The 18,048-nt window shown below is 36.7% G+C and overlaps 1 protein-coding gene across 1 annotated transcript in view; it reads right to left on the minus strand.

Annotated features, from left to right (window-relative positions):
- The window catches only part of EPB41L3 (erythrocyte membrane protein band 4.1 like 3), a 188,713-nt gene extending 173,374 nt beyond the window's left edge, over positions 1-15,339 (minus strand). Inside the window, exon 1 of the mRNA XM_070940614.1 lies at positions 15,325-15,339. The gene's annotated coding sequence lies outside the window, so the exon portion shown is untranslated. The remainder of the gene's footprint in view (positions 1-15,324) is intronic.
- Between the last annotated feature and the right edge of the window lie 2,709 nt (positions 15,340-18,048).

Consider the following 18,048-nt stretch of genomic DNA (forward strand, 5'->3'; position numbering starts at 1 on the left):
TGTTTGAAAAATGCTATAGAAGAGGAATAAGAACTGAGAAGTGGATTTTAAAATAACAGGCTAGAAGAATGTGACACTGGGCATACAAATGAAACTTGTTGATGTCTTAATCATTAAAAGGGCTATTTAAATAATTTTCTTTAAAAGTGACCTGGATAATTTTCTTATATTGGATTTGCAAAAGAAACTTGTGAGGGTTTTGGAAAATTTTGTGACAAAGGATCAAAGAAAAAATGAAAAGAAATCAAGTTCTAATACATTATTTGAAGATCATGATTGTTAAAGGTAAAAAGAAGGAAATAACATTGGTTTATTTGAACAAGATTAAAATAGATATGTTATTATTTCTAACAACCATTAATGGATTTCTACTGTCTATGACTGAACCACAAGGCTTTATGGATTTGTTTATAGAGAAATGGTATGACAAGAAGAAATAATTTGATATATTTTAAGAAAGGATGAAAGGGATGTGGTGGGTCAGTGGCTAAGACGCTGAGCTTGTCGATCAAAAGGTCGGCAGTTCAGCAGTTCAAATCCCTAGTGCCGGGTAATGGGGTAAGGTCCTGTTACTAGCTTCTGCCAACCTAGCAGTTCAAAAGCACATAAAAAATACAAGTAGAAAAATAGAGACCACCTTTGGTGGGAAAGTAGCAGCGTTCTGTGCGCCTTTGGCATTTAGTCATGCTGGCGACATGACCCCAGAGACATCTTCGGACAGCGCTGGCTCTTCAGCTTTGAAACGGAGATGAGCACTGCCCCCTAGAGTTGGGAACGACTAGCACATATGTGTGAGGGGAACCTTTACCTTTACCTTTAAGAGAAGATGATAATTTACTGAAATTGTTTATACTTGTTATGAAGAAGAGGCTAATAATTTCTTTATATATTTGTTTTCTTTTTTCTTACTACATGATTTGTCTAAATTTTTCCATTAATAGACATATAGAGATAAACCATATTTACACACCATTCAAAATAAACAATAAAAAAGCTGTGAAGGGAACAAAAAACTGCCAGAACTCATCCTCTCCAGCAGCCAAGACCTAGATAGCCAAGGATTAACACCAAAAATCAAGCAATACCTTAATCAAGAGATACCAAGGACAAATCACACCTCTACCAACACTGGCAAGGTGAGCTACTCTCTGTCGGGTAATTAAAGATTTGCAAACAAACAACCAAACTCAGAGAACACCAAGAACTCCTTAGCACAGTCTATGTATGGGAAATCTTGCTTACTTTATTGCCACCAGTCATTTTTTTTTTACTTTTTAAATAAGCAAAGTATTTTACTTGTTGGATTCAGTTTGATTATGAAAACAGTGTAATATAAAAATGTTTTGCACTCCAGATCATTCATTTTGTGCTACATTAGGAGAACAGACAGAAGGTTTGTGATACAATGGGCATTTTGATATAGTATTTATGAATGGCAGTTCCAACAGAGCTGGAGAGCATCACTTTGCAGAAGGTTAATATTTCTCATTTTCTCCTTGAAATGAGAAAAAAAAATGTACAAGTCCAAGGCTTCAAGTATGTGCACAGGGAATATGTTTATTGTCATTCTTTTTTTGATAGGATTATTCTTTATTCCGCAAATTATATTTAATACATAATTTAATACTACCTACAGAAAAATTGTAAGATAGTCTACAGAGAAAACTACTTTTCAGTTTATGTTAAAAATAGTAACTGTTTTTTGAAAGAAAATACAGATGATTTAATAGGTTTATAAGTAAATAATGTATGTTTTTTTCTATGTCTTCATATGGACTGAAATAATTAATAGGCTTCTATAGTACCCAGACAAGACAGAATTAGTTCCATAATTGCTAATAACACCGGAATCAAATATTGGTATAAATGACATATGAAAGTCAACATATTTACAGTTCTATACCTGAAGATTGTGCTCCTGTATCTATGCTGCATGCATGGATACCTCTGCTGATCAGATGCCGGTGGAATGACTTCTGAAGTGGGTGTGGCCATTCCCATTGCTTTTGAGCCAAATGCAAATGACTAGATAGAATATATTAGTGACGGCTAACCTTTTCGGCACTGAGTGTCGAAACTGGAGCATGCATGTATGTGCAGGAACACCGGAACCCGGAAAAGAACAGCTGGTCTCAGGGTTCCCAGGCAAAACACAGAAAAACACAGAAAAATGACCAAGTTCAGCTCTTTGGCAATGCTGGTTTAATGCGTGCTGGCTCCAGGTACATGCTGCAATCAAAAACGATTTTAATTTGGCGCTACATCCGTCCAGTCTGTGTCACTTACATAGCTCTCCCCCTAGTTGTCACGCCCAAAAGCCGGGCTATCCCATTTCGGTGATTATCGTTCATCAGCGGAACGCTGGTAGCGTGTCGCCAGCTCCTCCCCTCAGTATTGGCAGCTGTTGTTCTCCACAGCTGGTAGCAAATCCATCAGTACCCTTCCTAGCTCCGTCGTACATACCCTCCCCGCACCCCGCACACAGCCGCCTAGCACCCAGTGCCACCACCATCTCCATATGTATTCAGGTTTGTCCCCGTCTTCCTTTTCATTTCACGTCAGTGTTGTCGAGCACGAGGCTGGGTTCAACAGCTGGCTTCTGCGCATGCACCTGGAAGAGCAGTTGGCAATGGCACACATGTTCACAGAGAGGGCTCTGAGTCAGAGATGGGTTTCAGCAGATTCTGACCAGTTCTGGAGAACTAGTAGTGGAAATTTTGAGTAGTTTGGATAACCGGTAAATACCACCTCTCACTGGCCCCGCCACCATCTATTCTCTGCCTCCCAAGTCCCAGATTTTACAGTATCCTTCCCCTGGAGTGGGGAGGGAATGGAGATTTTACAGAATCCTTCCCCTGCCACACCCACCAAGTCAAACCCACAGAACCGGTAGTAAAAAAATTTGAAATCCACCAGTGCTCTGTGTGCCACCTGTGGCAAGCGTGCCACCTGTGGCATGCATGCCATAGGTTTGCCATCACAGGAATATATTCATTCACTTTTCAAATTTTCAAGATAACTATTGTTTTGCAGAATGGATCACACTACGTGTAATTATTAGATATAGTTTCCAACCCATTCATCAAAGTCTTCCAAAGTAGTCCTCAAATGATTCTGGCAGAGCAAATTTAAATTTACAGTACTTATGAAATGCAGAATCCCTAATTATATAAGGTTCTCCGGGGAACAACTCAGGTGGAAGAAAATTTGAATATATAACATAACCTTAAAAAACCCTCTTGGAATTGTTTTCACAATTGGATTACGTCTGAACTAACTTTAGAAAGACTGGACATTTTATTATATCAATGGTGTATTTAAATTCCACTGACATGGCAGCTAAATTAAAGCACATGCTTAATCATTTCCATTGGACCAGAGGATGTTTGAAAAATATTTCACAAGATTGAGTTGTATCCAGCCTCATTAGGCTGATCATGCAGTTCATATGCAACAACTACTTCCAAAAGCTTTACATTAATAAATAATTTAGAATTCAATATTAAAAGCAGAAGGATTGGCTATTTAATCTATTAATATTTTGAAGCACAGTTGGCAGCCTGCTACCATGGGCATCAGTGTGCTGTAGCTACTTCCTCAGTTATCTATCAGTATCCCTGTCTTACAGAATATACAGTATTTAAAGATTGTTTTAATGTTAAAAAAATTGGAGGTTGGTTTGCTGCAAAGTTAGTCACCAACTCCAACATGATCTTTTTATATATTGCTTAAAAGTTCTTGCAAATGTTGGATGGTTGCCACCGCTCATCCAGAAAATCAGCAAAGATAAGCTTGGGTGGCACAGAAACAGCCAGGAGCAAAACTAGTAGAAACAACTTTTGCCACATTGGTCCTTGTAAGTGAAGATTTGTGACTGACCAACACTAGAGCACCAGTCGTATTGTAAGAATACTTATAGCATATACTAACTTTTGCCACTATCACAAATGTGTTGTTAAGAACATTTACAATTGTTGGAAATTCATGGAAAAGTACTCTGGAATAAAAAAGAAAGAAAAATGGGGAAAAAGAATAGCAATAGCAGTAGCATTTAGACTTATATACTGCTCCACAGTGTTTTATAGCACTCTATGAGTGGTTTACAATGTCAGCGTATTCCTCTCAACAATCAACCTTGAGCCCCATTAGGATCTAACTCCAGACTGGGGCAGAGTTAGCCTGTAATATTGCATTGGGCCACTAGGCTAAATTTAACTCTGTTTCTGATTTAGGGCATATTTCAATTACAGAGGTCTAAGTGGTAATAATAGCATTTTACAACCACAATGTATACTGCAAAATAATTCAGAACTGTTATAACTTAGTGCATTATGCATAATGTATATTCAGATTCATGATGCAAAGTCTTGATCTTGCTACTCTAGGGTTTACATTTTAAATTCAGAATCAAATTTTATCAATAATATTTAGAAGATATGGTAAATTTTTGAAAGAAAATAGAACTTGGAATATAAATCAAGTTTTTATCAGCATCTCCCTCAGTAATCAAATATTTGAGCTGGGAAATAAATTACTCATTCTTTTCCAAAGAATTTAATGAATGAATCTATTAAAAGAGCAATTAATTTTCTTCTCTTCCAGCAATGTGGTGCTTTAAAGCAATTTCAGTTTTCAGGCTCTATGTTAACATGTTAAAAGACAAACTCAGGTTAAAAAAACTTATGTCAATTTGTTTTGTTTAGATAAAAGAGATATTACTTGAATGGCAGCTTCTGGAAAATTTCAGTAAAACTCCATTGAACAAAATCTCTGCAAAAGATAAAAATATTATCCAGTGTAGTATTTCTTGGTGATTGACTTGAATATTAAGACTTAGACTAATTAGCACCCACCACTATATTTTATGAATGGAATGGAATCCATTTTCAGTGAGATAGGTTATTTAAAAGCCCTCTTGCAAAGGAATCATTTGATAACTCCGGGGACAGACAGGAGATTCTTCTGATATCAGCTGAAGATGTCAAAGGCAACAGAATTAACAAGAATCGTATTAGCTGTTTATTGCAAGTTCAGCAGAGAAATATTTATATTTATTTTAATTGATAATAATTATTATACATTAGTGCATACATTAGTCTTCATTGTAGCTTATTGGTAGGACTCCTTCTTTGCATGCAGGCCCAGGTCAAATGCAAAGTATCTACAGTCTTTAAAAATAAATAATTACAGAGCTCATAGGAAAGCCAGGTGGCTCATAGGGAGGACATAGTTCCAATGAATTGTCTAGACCAGAGGTCTTCAAACTTGGCAACTTTAAGACTTGAGGACTTCAACTCCCAGAATTCTCCCAGAGAATTCAACTCCCAGAGAATTCTGGGAGACTTCAATTCCCAGAATTCTCCAGCCAGCATAGCATAGCTGGCTGGAGAATTCTGGGAGTTGAAGTCCACAAGTCTTAAAGCTGCCAAGTTTGAGGATCCTGGTCTAGACTGAGACCCCTTCCACCCATGATACCATAAATCTTCTGTAGATGAACCACCAATTAACTTACAGTTCAGCTGTTGCTCTGAGGGAGGTAGATAGATACATACAGTGCATAGATATATAGACAGATTAGATAGATAGATCTGGTTTCAAGTTAATATTGACTCCTGGTGAGTGCCTATTCCTGAAATGTTCTGGCAACATTTTGAAAGTGGTTTTTCATTGTCTTCTTCTTAGGGCTGAGAGAGAGAGTGACTAGCCAAAGATCATCAAGCTGGCATCCTGTCATGGAGTTGTCTTCAGTCCACCATTGCTACCCTAGAAGTGTCCTAATGTATTTGGTTATTTTGAATGGCGGTTTTGCTACTCTTTTTTGTACAGCGGCCAGTTTACATACTTTTTCTCAAACCAAATGAAGCTGCAGGAGGAGGACACCATGGAGTACTATCTATAGAGCTTTCTCTTGCACACATGAACCCCATTAGTCATCCTGGGGAGAATGCTAGTTTAGCCAAGAGGTTCCTTGGCAACACTGATGTCAGGAGCAGAGTTGTGGGAGTCAGGGCTAGTGGATCTGCTGTTGGCAGTTTCCCGCACTAGAATTAGTTTCCTGCACTCGGAAGATTTGGAAATATTATTTATATGACTTTCACATGCAATTGTTTGAAATTCTCTGCACCAAACATCAATGCTGGGAAAAATCGGGAAACTCTAAGGTGATCTGCAAAATATGGTAACATCACTTGCAAACTACTTGTAGGTAAATTCATGTGTGGACAATACTTTCAAAGTGACCATTAAGTGGTGGGTAAATTGAGGACCCAGATTGTTGGGGGCAATATGCTGTAAAGCACTGTGAAGTGGTATATAAGTCTAAGTGCTATTGCTATTTCTAATGTTATAAAAATAATTCCATTGTTTTTATTAGTAATATAGTTTTTAAGTCATATATTGTCAACTTATTACATCATCAGAAATACATTATATGGAGGAGGAGGGGAAAGGGGGAGGGATGAGAAGGAGAAGAAAGAGAATCCATCATGAAACTGTGTCCTTGATATTGTGACAATGACATTTCTAAAGGGGTTATCCCACCTACCAGAATATTCTCAATGGATAAAGTTTATTATACTATTTAATGTAACTTAAGAATTAAGAAAATGAATCAGAAAAGTCCCAGATCACATCCTAGTACAGCAATGAATTTGCTATATGACTGTAGGCTAACAACTATCTCTTAGTTCAATCCATCATCCATAAAATGAATGTAATAACACTGCCAATTATTATAAGGATTACTGGATAATGTATGTGATATAGTTTGAGCACTTAGGAAATTGGTACTAAAATGCCAAGCATTATTATTCTCTCCACAGTATCAACGGAATTGAAATATTTATTTATTTATAAGATTTATGTAGCAACCCAACTTATGTAATTGTGACTTTGGACAGCGTGCATCAAATAACCTATCCTGCTGCCCATACAATATTGCAAATAAAAAGAAAAACCATACAACATCAACAGAAAATCCATCAAACAACGTATCAGACAATATATAGCCGGAGCTTGCCAACTATATACTCTTTGGGCTCATCTATCATCCAAGCCCTATGCTTGAAGGAGAAGCCAAGTTTTTAAAGCTTTCCTAAAAGCTAATAGGATCAAAGGCCATCCAAATCTTGGGGGAGAGATTGTTCCAAAGGGAAGACACTCCAGCAGAAAAGCCACATCTCTCAAGTCCCAAGAAATGATACTGCCTCAAGAACAGAACCATCTTGTAAGGAAAAAGTAACAGTCCTGTACTAATATTGTTTTTTCCAGGCAATGACCAGCATCTTGATTTGCATCCAGTAACTTTTTATGAGCCAGTGCAGCTCATGAAGTACTGTGTGACAAGGTCCTATTGTGATATACCCATAACTACCTGGGCAGCTGCTTTCTAGACAAACTGCAGCTTCCAGGTGATCTTCAAACCATGTTGCAATATTTCAAGTGGGAGCTAACTAAGGCAGGAGTAACTGCAAATAGAGTTCCCTCATTCCAGGAACAGGTGCAATTACTATATATGACAATTGTGTGCAAAGAACCTTTTGGCTATAACTATCATCTACTCATGCTGTGAATCCAGGAGGACCTAAAATTGCACTCGGGTTCTCAATGGGGGAGTGCAACGCACCCCAGAATCAATGTGGAAAATCTCTAGATTCAGGTTCAAGGACCCCCACATCCACCTGGTGTGCTGTGCCTGAAGATTGTACATGAGTAATGTCTCCGCTGTTATTTTATTTTAACAAACAGAGGTTTCCTAATCATAATCGTAAACACTTTGATCATATATCCAAAACAGCAAACATATTTATAAGATCTCTATGAAAAGAATAGACTATCAGCTGAATGGCTGGAGAGTTTGGGAGTTAATTCCACTGAACCCAGCAAGTTAATTTCTGAGTTAACATGTACTAGCATGGCCTAACTTTGTTCTAACTGAGGGTCTCTATATGATTATTAACGTCAGATTTCTTAGACCCAATCAATGAACAATCAACTACTACTACATATATTAGCAACATAATCCCATAGATACTATTTTACAAGAAAGGTCCATAAAATTCAGTGCATTTTACTTCTAAGGAAATACACACGAACTATTCCTTTGCGATATATATCAGATAAAAGTATTAGAGCTGCTACTGATATATTGGGGCTTATTATGAGCACTAGTTGTATTATGTTGTTTTATTATGGATGATGCCCCTATTTTTTTCTCGGTGCTTTCCCTTACTTTTTTTCCTCCTTTTACACAATCTTCCAAAAGGACCTCTGTGTTCTGATCATCTAGCTTGCTTGTATTTGCTGAGCTGGCATCCCTGAAATGTTGTAAGAAGCGATGCAAGAAACTATGTCTATTTGAGAGATGGGACATTTGTTCTAGACATTAATTTGTAAGAGTTGCCAAGAAGCTGCCTGCCTGGCATCCCCATTATAGCTTTCATTTCAGCACACACTTCATCAGAAGCAATTAAGGTGGTGCTGACGATAGAATGTAATAGAAAGAAAACAGCAAGTAGTGTCAGTAGCAGGAGGAGCAAGAGGAGGAGGAGGAGATGGAAGATCTAAGTAGAAATAGCTTATTAAGAAAAGCTGTAAAGTTCAGCTTGGTATCTCATTGCGTTGAATCAATCTGGCAAAGGTGAAACGTTCTTTTGGCTATTCTGTGTCCATTGACCAGATCTGATTTAAGAGCTAATATAATGCTATTGTGAACAAAAAAGTACCAGAGACAGCAATGTGGTATTGATCTTGCTTCTCCTTCAAACTATAATTAGGCCTGGACTTATTGCAGCTCCCTTTTTTCATTTGTTCCTCCCTTGTCAAATTCTGAGAAATAAGCAAAGTTTAATTTCCCCGCTCAAAACAGAAAAGATCTGGATAGTCCTATGAAAGCAAATTATGTTTCTAGCTTCATGGCTGTTAGAATATGAAATGTAGTAACCAAAAACATAGATGATGAGTAGTTTATCTCCCAGGCTTCAAAGTACTTGATTAAATAAACCAGATAGCTTTCAATTACTGCTAAAAACGAGTAAGAGTAAAAATATGTGTGAGAATAGATACATAATTATGTCAAAAAAAAATCATGCTGTTACCCTCCTCCACAGAACCCAAGCCCTTGATCTATAAATAACTACCCTGTTCTTATCTTTTGTTCCTGAATAGCTAAACAGATGGTGTTTTTACTTTACTGGTGGTATATAAACTGTTTACAAGTCAGGACCTGCCTTATTATGTTGGCTGAGTAAAGCCTTAAAGCAGAGTCCTGAAAATCAATTAGATTGCATCTGTTGCTATTATTAAGAATATTGTAAGAGATGCCATCTGTACAACTATACTAATGCATTCTGTTTATGTGTTCCAGATGTATTAAGGATTATAACATACAAGTGATCACAGCAAACTGAGACTGTGTAAAAATAATGACACATGTACAATGACATCATAATGCAAACTCCACCTTTGCTCCCTGACTTCCAATATAAGTATAGAAATTATGATTATGGAATCGTGATATATCTGAATAAATGTATTAATGCAATTTTCTCTATCCATACTTCTTCTTGCTTTCTTTAATGTCTTAAAATGGCAGATGGCCAACATTATAAGGAGAATTTCAAAAGTAATCACGTCTGTGCATTACTTCTTGGAAATATCAGTCGCAGGTCAAGAATTTCTAGTCCCTGATTTTAACTAATTATATAAATCAGGATAAAACCAACCAATTGAGATGGTGGGTTTGTGTTTTCAGAATTTATTTGAGTTGTAATTCTATTTCAATATTTTAAATTACAGTACTTTTTGATGTCTTTTCCATCCCATTTAAGATTTTGGAGGAATTTTCAAATAAGAAACAGTCCTAGGAAGAAGTGGGTAGGCTTTTAAAACAAAAATTCAACTAAATCTATTGATCTAAGAATAGAAATTGGTAATGGATTTTCACAGGCAAAATGAACATAGTTTGATAGTTTTCTATTCCATGTAGTATTGTTGTTTCTGGTTATGACTGATACTGTTTTTTGAAAATGCGATGATACATGATATTTCTTATTTCTGCCCATTTTCTAACCATTTTCAATTTGATTAAAAACCATGTTTTTTCTCCTACTGCAGATTTTTTTTTGTAAATTCTGCCATGGAAACCATAGTCAATACTGAGAAAGGAAAACTACTTCGAGCACAAGATCCCAACTATAGTTAAATAAATACTTCTTTCAGTGCTAAACAACATGCAACCATCATACCTCCAGACAAAGGCCAAACCATGGTTATTATGGACAGAGTACAATATTTACTAAAAGCAAAAGAAACACTGGAAGACAAAGAAGTTTACATCCAGTGAACACTAACAGAATACAAAAACTGGACAATTGGATTAACAGAACTCTTAGTGGCCTCTCTAAGAAAGGCCAAATTACCAAAGAGGAACAGTGATGGATGAGAATCAGTGGACCCTTCTTATGCTTCTACAGATGCCCCAAAATACACAAGCCTGACATACCTCTCCATCTAATTGTATCATTACTGGGGACCCCTAAATACAGCATTGCAAAAAGAATTAACAAAAAAACTTGGGTACTTCACAGGAGGAAGGAAACACTCCATCAACTCTCCACAACAGTGCAATCAAACAATCAGAGATATTATTATAGATGAGGATGAAATCATGGTCTCGTTTGATGTCACAGTCCTGTTCATCTCCATAGATCTGGAATTAGTCAAAGAATCTATGACCACATTGGTCCACAGCATACCTGACTTTACCAAATAATGAAGATCAAAACACCCAAGATTATGGATCTCATAAACCTCTGCCTAACCACATACTTCCAATTTGATGGACAAACTTACCAACAAAGGTACACTTATGGGATCACTACTTTCAGGATTTATAGCGGAGGTCATTATCATATGCAACGTTTAGAAGCCATAGCACTTCCACAAATATCACCCAAAATATGGATCAGATATGTAGACGACACCTTCACCATGATAAAAAAGGACCAATTAGAAAACACCCACAGAACCATCAACAATATTTTCAAAGGAATCCAGTTTATCAGAGAAGAAGAAAACATCTCACTACCCTTCCTGGACATGACTATAAATATTCTCTTTTATTGGTAACATGCAACAATTCATTGAATCAAGTTTCGCACTATTCTTCAGAAACATTTAACATAAACATTGCTTTGAGAACAAAATGGAGAAGGAAATGCTTTAAATTCAACTGGAATAAAAGATACTATGGGTGACTAATTCAATATTTTTTCTAACATTATATTAGCCTATTTACTTCAATTAAAAGTATAGAATCCTTTAGTATTGTGTTCGGTTGTGTACGATGCTTATCAAGAATATTTTATTTTATCGCAGTTTCTTTCTTGTATTTATTTGGTACATACGTGTGCTTTTAATTGCCCCCTGCTTGGGATGTAGTATTCCTCTAATAGGGTATGCTGCTTCTAATGTAGTATGGTAGCTGGCATTTTGTACATGTTGTATACATATTGTTTATCTTGTGTTACAAAAATAATCTCAATTCAAATAGCTACAGATCTACACAATAGCCATTCCAAAATAAACCTACATCATTATCATAACTTTCCATCCTATGTGAAAACTAATTTAAAAAGTGTAGCTTTGTGGCTGAAGTAATAATATAACACGGCAAAATTTAGGCCTTTTCTAAGCAAAATTCATTAAAAGAATTGCAGAGGCAGACAGATATAATTTTGTTCTGTCCTTGTGACTTCTTGTATAACCATTTATATGAATAGTGCAAGGCAATTTGAATATGGAATTTACATTCTTGAGAACTGAAGTGTGGAATGATTACATTCTTGGCTGTTACAGAAAGAGAAATTGTCTCCCACTTGCAAATACATTCTGAAAGTCTCAACATCTTTTTTGTAGTGTGGTAACCAAAACTGGAAACAGTATTTCAGGTGTGGTCTTCTTACTAAGATTTTATAAAGGGGCACTAATACTTCACATGAGTTTGATTCCATGCTTCTGTTTGATGGCAAAGAAAAGTCAGGCATGTAAATAAAACAATAGTGTTCCAGACTGGAAAGTTCTAAAACACACGAAAAGAAAAGTACCCCATTAGGGAATTGCTGCTAGTGGTGGTGTAGGTCAATTGTAAAACATAGTAATACGTTAGATGTTTTTGCTTTATTCTGTGGTTTAATGATTAAACGCTGTTTCTAATTAAACAGCAAAGTTGAAAAGCATGTTTTGATAACTGAAAATGGCTTCTTACAATATGAAAAGCTTTTGGAAGGAAGGAAGGAAAGGATAAGGATATTCGATTTAGGAGTCTACATACTTTATCTAGTCTCTGTCAGAATGACCATTGTAATTGATCAGTATTTATTACCCTAATCACAGTCTTCAGATATGTGAAAAGTAAGGGTTCTTGGCAGTGGTGGAATTCAATTTTTTTTACTATTGGTTCTGTGGGTGTGGCTTGGTAGGCATGGCTTGGTGGGCGTGGCAAGGGAAGGATACTGCAAAATCTCCATTCCCTCCCCACTCCTGGGGAAGGATATTGCAAAATCTCCATTCCCACCTCACTCTGGGGCCAGCCAGAGGTGGTATTTGTCAGTTCTCTGAACTACTCAAAATTTCCGCTACCGGTTCTCCAGAACCTGTCAGAACCTGCTGAATAGCACCCCTGGTTCTTGGTCACCTAGGAAGTTAGCCATCTAAGAAGGGACTATAGGCAGGGCAAAAAATAGTTTTGCAAAACATTATTTGAAATAATGTTTTGAATGATGTGCATAAGTAGTCACAGAAAATGTTTATTGTGGTAAACAGGAAACAATAAAAATATTTTGTAAAACATCTGGGATGGGCTATACTAAGAGAGAAAAAAAACTCTTAGAAAGTATTGAGACAACTTAAGGAACAGCTGAATGACTTTCAAGGTGAGTTTTGATACAGAAATGCTATTTCTTCTTTCATCCTGCCTTGTACAAATAAGCAGCTTGTATTTTTCTTTAAAGCCTTGGAGAGAAGATCTGCAGGATCGTATAATGGAGGCCGCATTTGGAGTTAAGCCTCTCTGCACAAGGTTCTTTGTGATGGAATTTCTGAGTTTCAGAATGAAGAAAAGGAATACCCATTCTGCAGTGGACAGGAATTTTATTTTATTTTTTGGAAGGGAAATCTGCAAGCAAGAATTGAACTCTAGAGGGTTATTTTTCCTGAAACATACTTCAGATTAGGGAATGAATTGGGGCAAATTGCCACGGAGTTTAAAGGGGTAATTGTAAGCTATTTCTGGTGTAATGAATCTGTACTGTGAAGGTCCCGTCCCCCAAAGCCAAAAAGTGTTTTCTGTATAATTCAAAACTATATATACAGTTTATTCTTTGATGGCTTTAAAGGAATTAAAATTGTTTTGACTGCATACCCAAAACATCCATTTTAAAAAAGTCTTAAGTAGGGTAAAAGCACATTCTTCTAGTTGAGCTGTATATTTGATAATTGCATGTCCAAGCATGCTCTTATTGCTTTATTGATGTAACTGATATACTGCTTCAAACAGTTATTTTCTTAGCAACTACAGTATATGGAAATGGTTATCCATTGCTTTTTTCTGCTTTTGTTTTTTAAAATTCACAGCCTATAATCCTTGAGTTTCTTGGTATTCTCCTACCCAAAGACTAAATGATCTGACCTTGCTTGTTTTCAAGGTCACCAAGACAGGCTAGATGCTGCTGGGCAAACATTTCACCAAGGTTCATAAGAGCTGAAGTCTTCAGGGTCTATTCTAAAGCAAAATGTTTCTTGAAATGGACGAAAAGAGATCTGATATCTTTGCAATGTCAGGTATATTTACAGAATGACAATATTGGCCTTTATGTTCGTATATGTCTATATATTTATTTTAGAATAAAGGTAAATATTGTCATATTCCTATATAAGTCCAGAGTTGGGAAGGCTGATGTGATATTAAAATCCATGTTAGACTGTACCAAACTATTCAAGTCCTTGATTTGCTATAAAGATATACAATCTGGAATCCAAAAGTGCATAATTTGTCTTGCTATAGTAACCATTCAGACATGATTTGTGAAGTTCCTTATGAAAAGAAATTGTATATAGGATGTACAAAAGCTGTGGAGGCACAATGGTTAGAATGCAGTATTGCAGGCTGACTCTGCCCACTGCCAAGAGTTTGATCCTGACCAGCACAAGGTTGACTTAGCTTTTCATCAGATGTTGGTAAAATAAGGACCCAGATAGTTGGGGGTAAACAGCTTAAAGGGTACTGTAAAGCACTGTGAAGCGGTACATAAGTCTAAGCGTGATTGGTATTGTACATTCCTTTCAGCTACAACCAGTTATATATTTCAAGATTTTTCTGCAACTCTGACAGTTATTCATTTGTATCAAACAAATTTGTTCAACTGAAATGGAAATAATAAAGATTATTTAAAAATAAAACCACCAATTTTAAACCAGTAACTGTGAAAATAGCAGCAAACAAAAACAAGCTGTATCACACAGTAGATAATCAAAATAATAGTTGACAGGAAAAAGTGTGAAAAATCCCAAAAAATACTACAGTGGTACCATAAGGGGAAAAAAAGTGTGTGTGTGTGTGTGTGAAGGCATCCATTTGTGCAAATAATCACTTCTCCTTTGCTCCAAAAATCCAATGGCCTACAATGGAATGCAGAACTGAAGGAATAACCTATAATTGTAAAATAGAATTTTTAAGTGCTCTTTGAAGACATTCCAGTGAATCACCATAACCCAGCTGTGATGAAACTAAAACTGATACATATGTTTTCTACAGGTAAGATCAATATTGTTCTTTTATCGTTAAAAAAATTAAAGGAAAGAACAACATTGCTCTCAAAACAGCTTAAAATATAAAATCAATGTCATAATTAATGACTAATCCCACCATTATAATAAAATAAGCATCCTCTTGAAACATTATGAACATCTGATCCAAAATAAAGGCAGTACCCAATGAATGAAAACAAATAAAGAAAAATTATTGGAACAAGCAGAACAATTGAATAATAAAAGATTTGTCTATAAACTCCCAGAGTTTCAGAGATACCTAAAGATATTTCAAAAATGTACAGCAGGGGGAAAAAAAAATGTCTGGAACGCAATTAACTTAAAAACATTAATCCTTTCCATTCATTTTCCTGCCTGCATAAAGCACAAAACAGGATAAAGAATTCACCAGTTGCTTACAAGAGTTGGTGCCTGATCTGTAATTTGCAATGAAATATCATGAACTCTGTCATGCTACATAAGCGTTTAATTAGAGTAATTTAACACATTGTAACTTACCAATGGATTTGCAGTCAGTGCATTTCAAACAGCTGAGTTTTAGAATAATGCAGTGATTTCCTTTCCACTAAAACCTCATTGGCGTTCTGCAGCTGTGGAATCTCATGAATTTGACTTACGCATCAGCAGACAAATGATTTTCCAGGAACTTCAAAACTAAAGATAACAGACCTACCTCACTCTAAATCAAAAAGGATTAACTATTGAGGTTATTTACTATTTACTCAGAACAAATGAGAGCCTGGTCCTTAAAGCCTCCTCCAACTCCAATTGCCAAGCATCAGAACTTTATTTTGCTATGTTTGAAATACATAGAAGTAAAAACAGTAAGTACAAACATGAAAATACATGAAACTAAGGGACTATTCTCTTCCCCCCAATACACTTTCCTTTTAAAACTCAGGAATGAAAAAATGCTCTTATGCAAGTACATGATATGGCTTGGTTGGATGATTGTGTATCATTGCTTTGCCATTGCAGCTGCAAGTTCTTAAAAAATAACTGCCGTTCTTGTTTGCTAAAGATAGCAAAGGTTTTACAGGTTCTAATGGACTATTCAAAATGCCAATTTCATTCTTAGTTCCTTCATATACCTGGGGATATTTCCTTCAAGTAGACCAAGACTGTCTCAATAAGAGATGCATAAAATTCCTTCTATTCAAAGATTGGAAAGCATATGTAGAATTGTTGATCTGGCTAACATGATACGGAATGGTATGGAAATAGCATAGCATAGCATAGCATAGCATAGCATAGCAGGAGACATTAGTGAAATTGATAAAATTTGATAGCAGGGTTCCCATGGGCTGGAAAGCTAGGTCAGAGTTTGTAAATAGATATAGGAATGAAGCTTTGGGTGTAAAGGTAAATAGGGGACGGAAAATAAAGTAATTAGGCTACATAATGAGATAAGAGGCTTCTTAATGAATTAAGTGTTGTCTGCAAGGAAATGAATTTGAGAGGGTTTTTTCCAAAGGTAAGTGGGGGTGGGGGTGGGAATCACCCTTTAGGAGGTGAAAGCTGGACCAAAACTTGGGAAAGACAAAGAAGGTATATAACTATTGAGGCAGGAACATGTCACGAGTGTTTTCAGGATTGCTGTAGCTACTTGATCAGTTACAAACAGTATGGATCCAATCAAGCCATCTCCTGTTTGCAATTAACTGCAAGCCTACCCCACCCTAGTTAATTGCAGGTTAACTCCCCATATAAGCACGGACCTTTCTGCTTGCCACTCGGGCCTAGATGCTGTTTAGGCCTAGATGCAGAGCCAGTGCTGAAGCACCTGGATGCAGAGCCCAGAGCAGAGCTGCAGAAGGGAGGAGAACTCAGATAAGGAGTCCTGACGGCTGCAGCAGAAAAGGAGCTGAAAAGCTGTGTAAAGATACTCCCACGGAGCCAGCTGCAACTGTGAGTTGAGATAGCCGAGAACCTTTTGAAGTCTCCAATTTCAGCTTGCCTTTTGCTGAGTTGAAGCACGCAAGCCATCATCTGAACTGTTGCTGCTGGACAGTTTCTCTCCCAGGAGCTTCAAGCCACGTTTGCTGATTGAATTGTTTTTCACAGATGACTTTTAGCTGTGAACCTTACGCTGCTGCCCTTCTACCACCTCGATGATGTATCGACACCGAAGCTGTTTAATGTCATGTTAGTTTTTTCTTATGGACTGTTTCGGTATTGTGGAGAGGAATTTAGGGAGATGGCCTGGCTTCATTTAACCAAGATAAGACTTTGTTATTAATGTGCCTTTTTAAAGATATAGTGTTTTTTAAACATTTTGAAGTAAAGTATATTTTTATACAAGACTCCTCTGCTAGTTTTATTTCAGTCCTAGTGTGTTTGCTCGTGAGCTGGTTCACGGTTCGGGGACAACCCTCAACCCCATCTTGACAGAACAGCTAGACCTATGAAGTCTGATTGATGCAGAAAGACTTGATTCAGGTAAACCAAAGGGAGGGCGGATGGGTGGATGGGTATAGTTGGAAAAAAAAGAAAAGGAAGCTGTTAGCATGGCAAAGCCCCAAGATGAGAAAAAAGAGGTCAATATTAAAAATGAAACAGAAATTTTACTCAAAAAGTAAGCAACAAGAAGACAAAGCTTTCAGATACCAAGAGCCTTGGTAGTACAGTGGTCTAAAGCACCCTGTTATTAAGACCAGCTGCCTGCAATTACTGCAGGTTCGAATCTCGCCAGGCTCAAGGTTGACTCAGCCTTCCATCCTTTCTAAGGTAGGTAAATTGAGGACCCAGATTGTGGGGGCAATAAGATGACTTTGTATAAATATATAAAAGGATGAAGGCTATTGCTTAGCGCATTGTAAGCCGCCCTGAGTCTCCGGAGAAGGGCGGCATATAAATCAAATTAAATTTTTTTTTTTTTTTTTTAAAAGGTGAGATTAATTATAAATCAGGCCACTTTTGGGAAAAGACTGAGAGACTAAGCCTTTCAGTTAGGAGAACCAGTGACAGAAAGATTACTTGTGAGTAAAAAACACTTGTGACTGTTGTTAAGAATGGAAATAGTTCCTTATAATTTTCCTTTCTTTTTCTTTCTTTGCACTTTTTTCACTTTCTTTTCCTTTTCTTTTTTTCTTTCAAAATATGCATGGTTTTTATTATTTTAAAATTTTCTTTAATAATATATAAGAAAATGTTAAGCTGTTGGGAGTGGGGAAGGAGAGGCTGGAGTAAGCCTCCAGACCCTGAGATTCTAGCCCTCAGGAG

Source organism: Pituophis catenifer, unplaced genomic scaffold (genome assembly GCF_029215685.1).
Source record: "Pituophis catenifer annectens isolate HBS135680 unplaced genomic scaffold, rPitCat1.0.hap2 SCAF_3, whole genome shotgun sequence".
In the NCBI taxonomy this organism is placed as follows: domain Eukaryota; kingdom Metazoa; phylum Chordata; class Lepidosauria; order Squamata; family Colubridae; genus Pituophis; species Pituophis catenifer.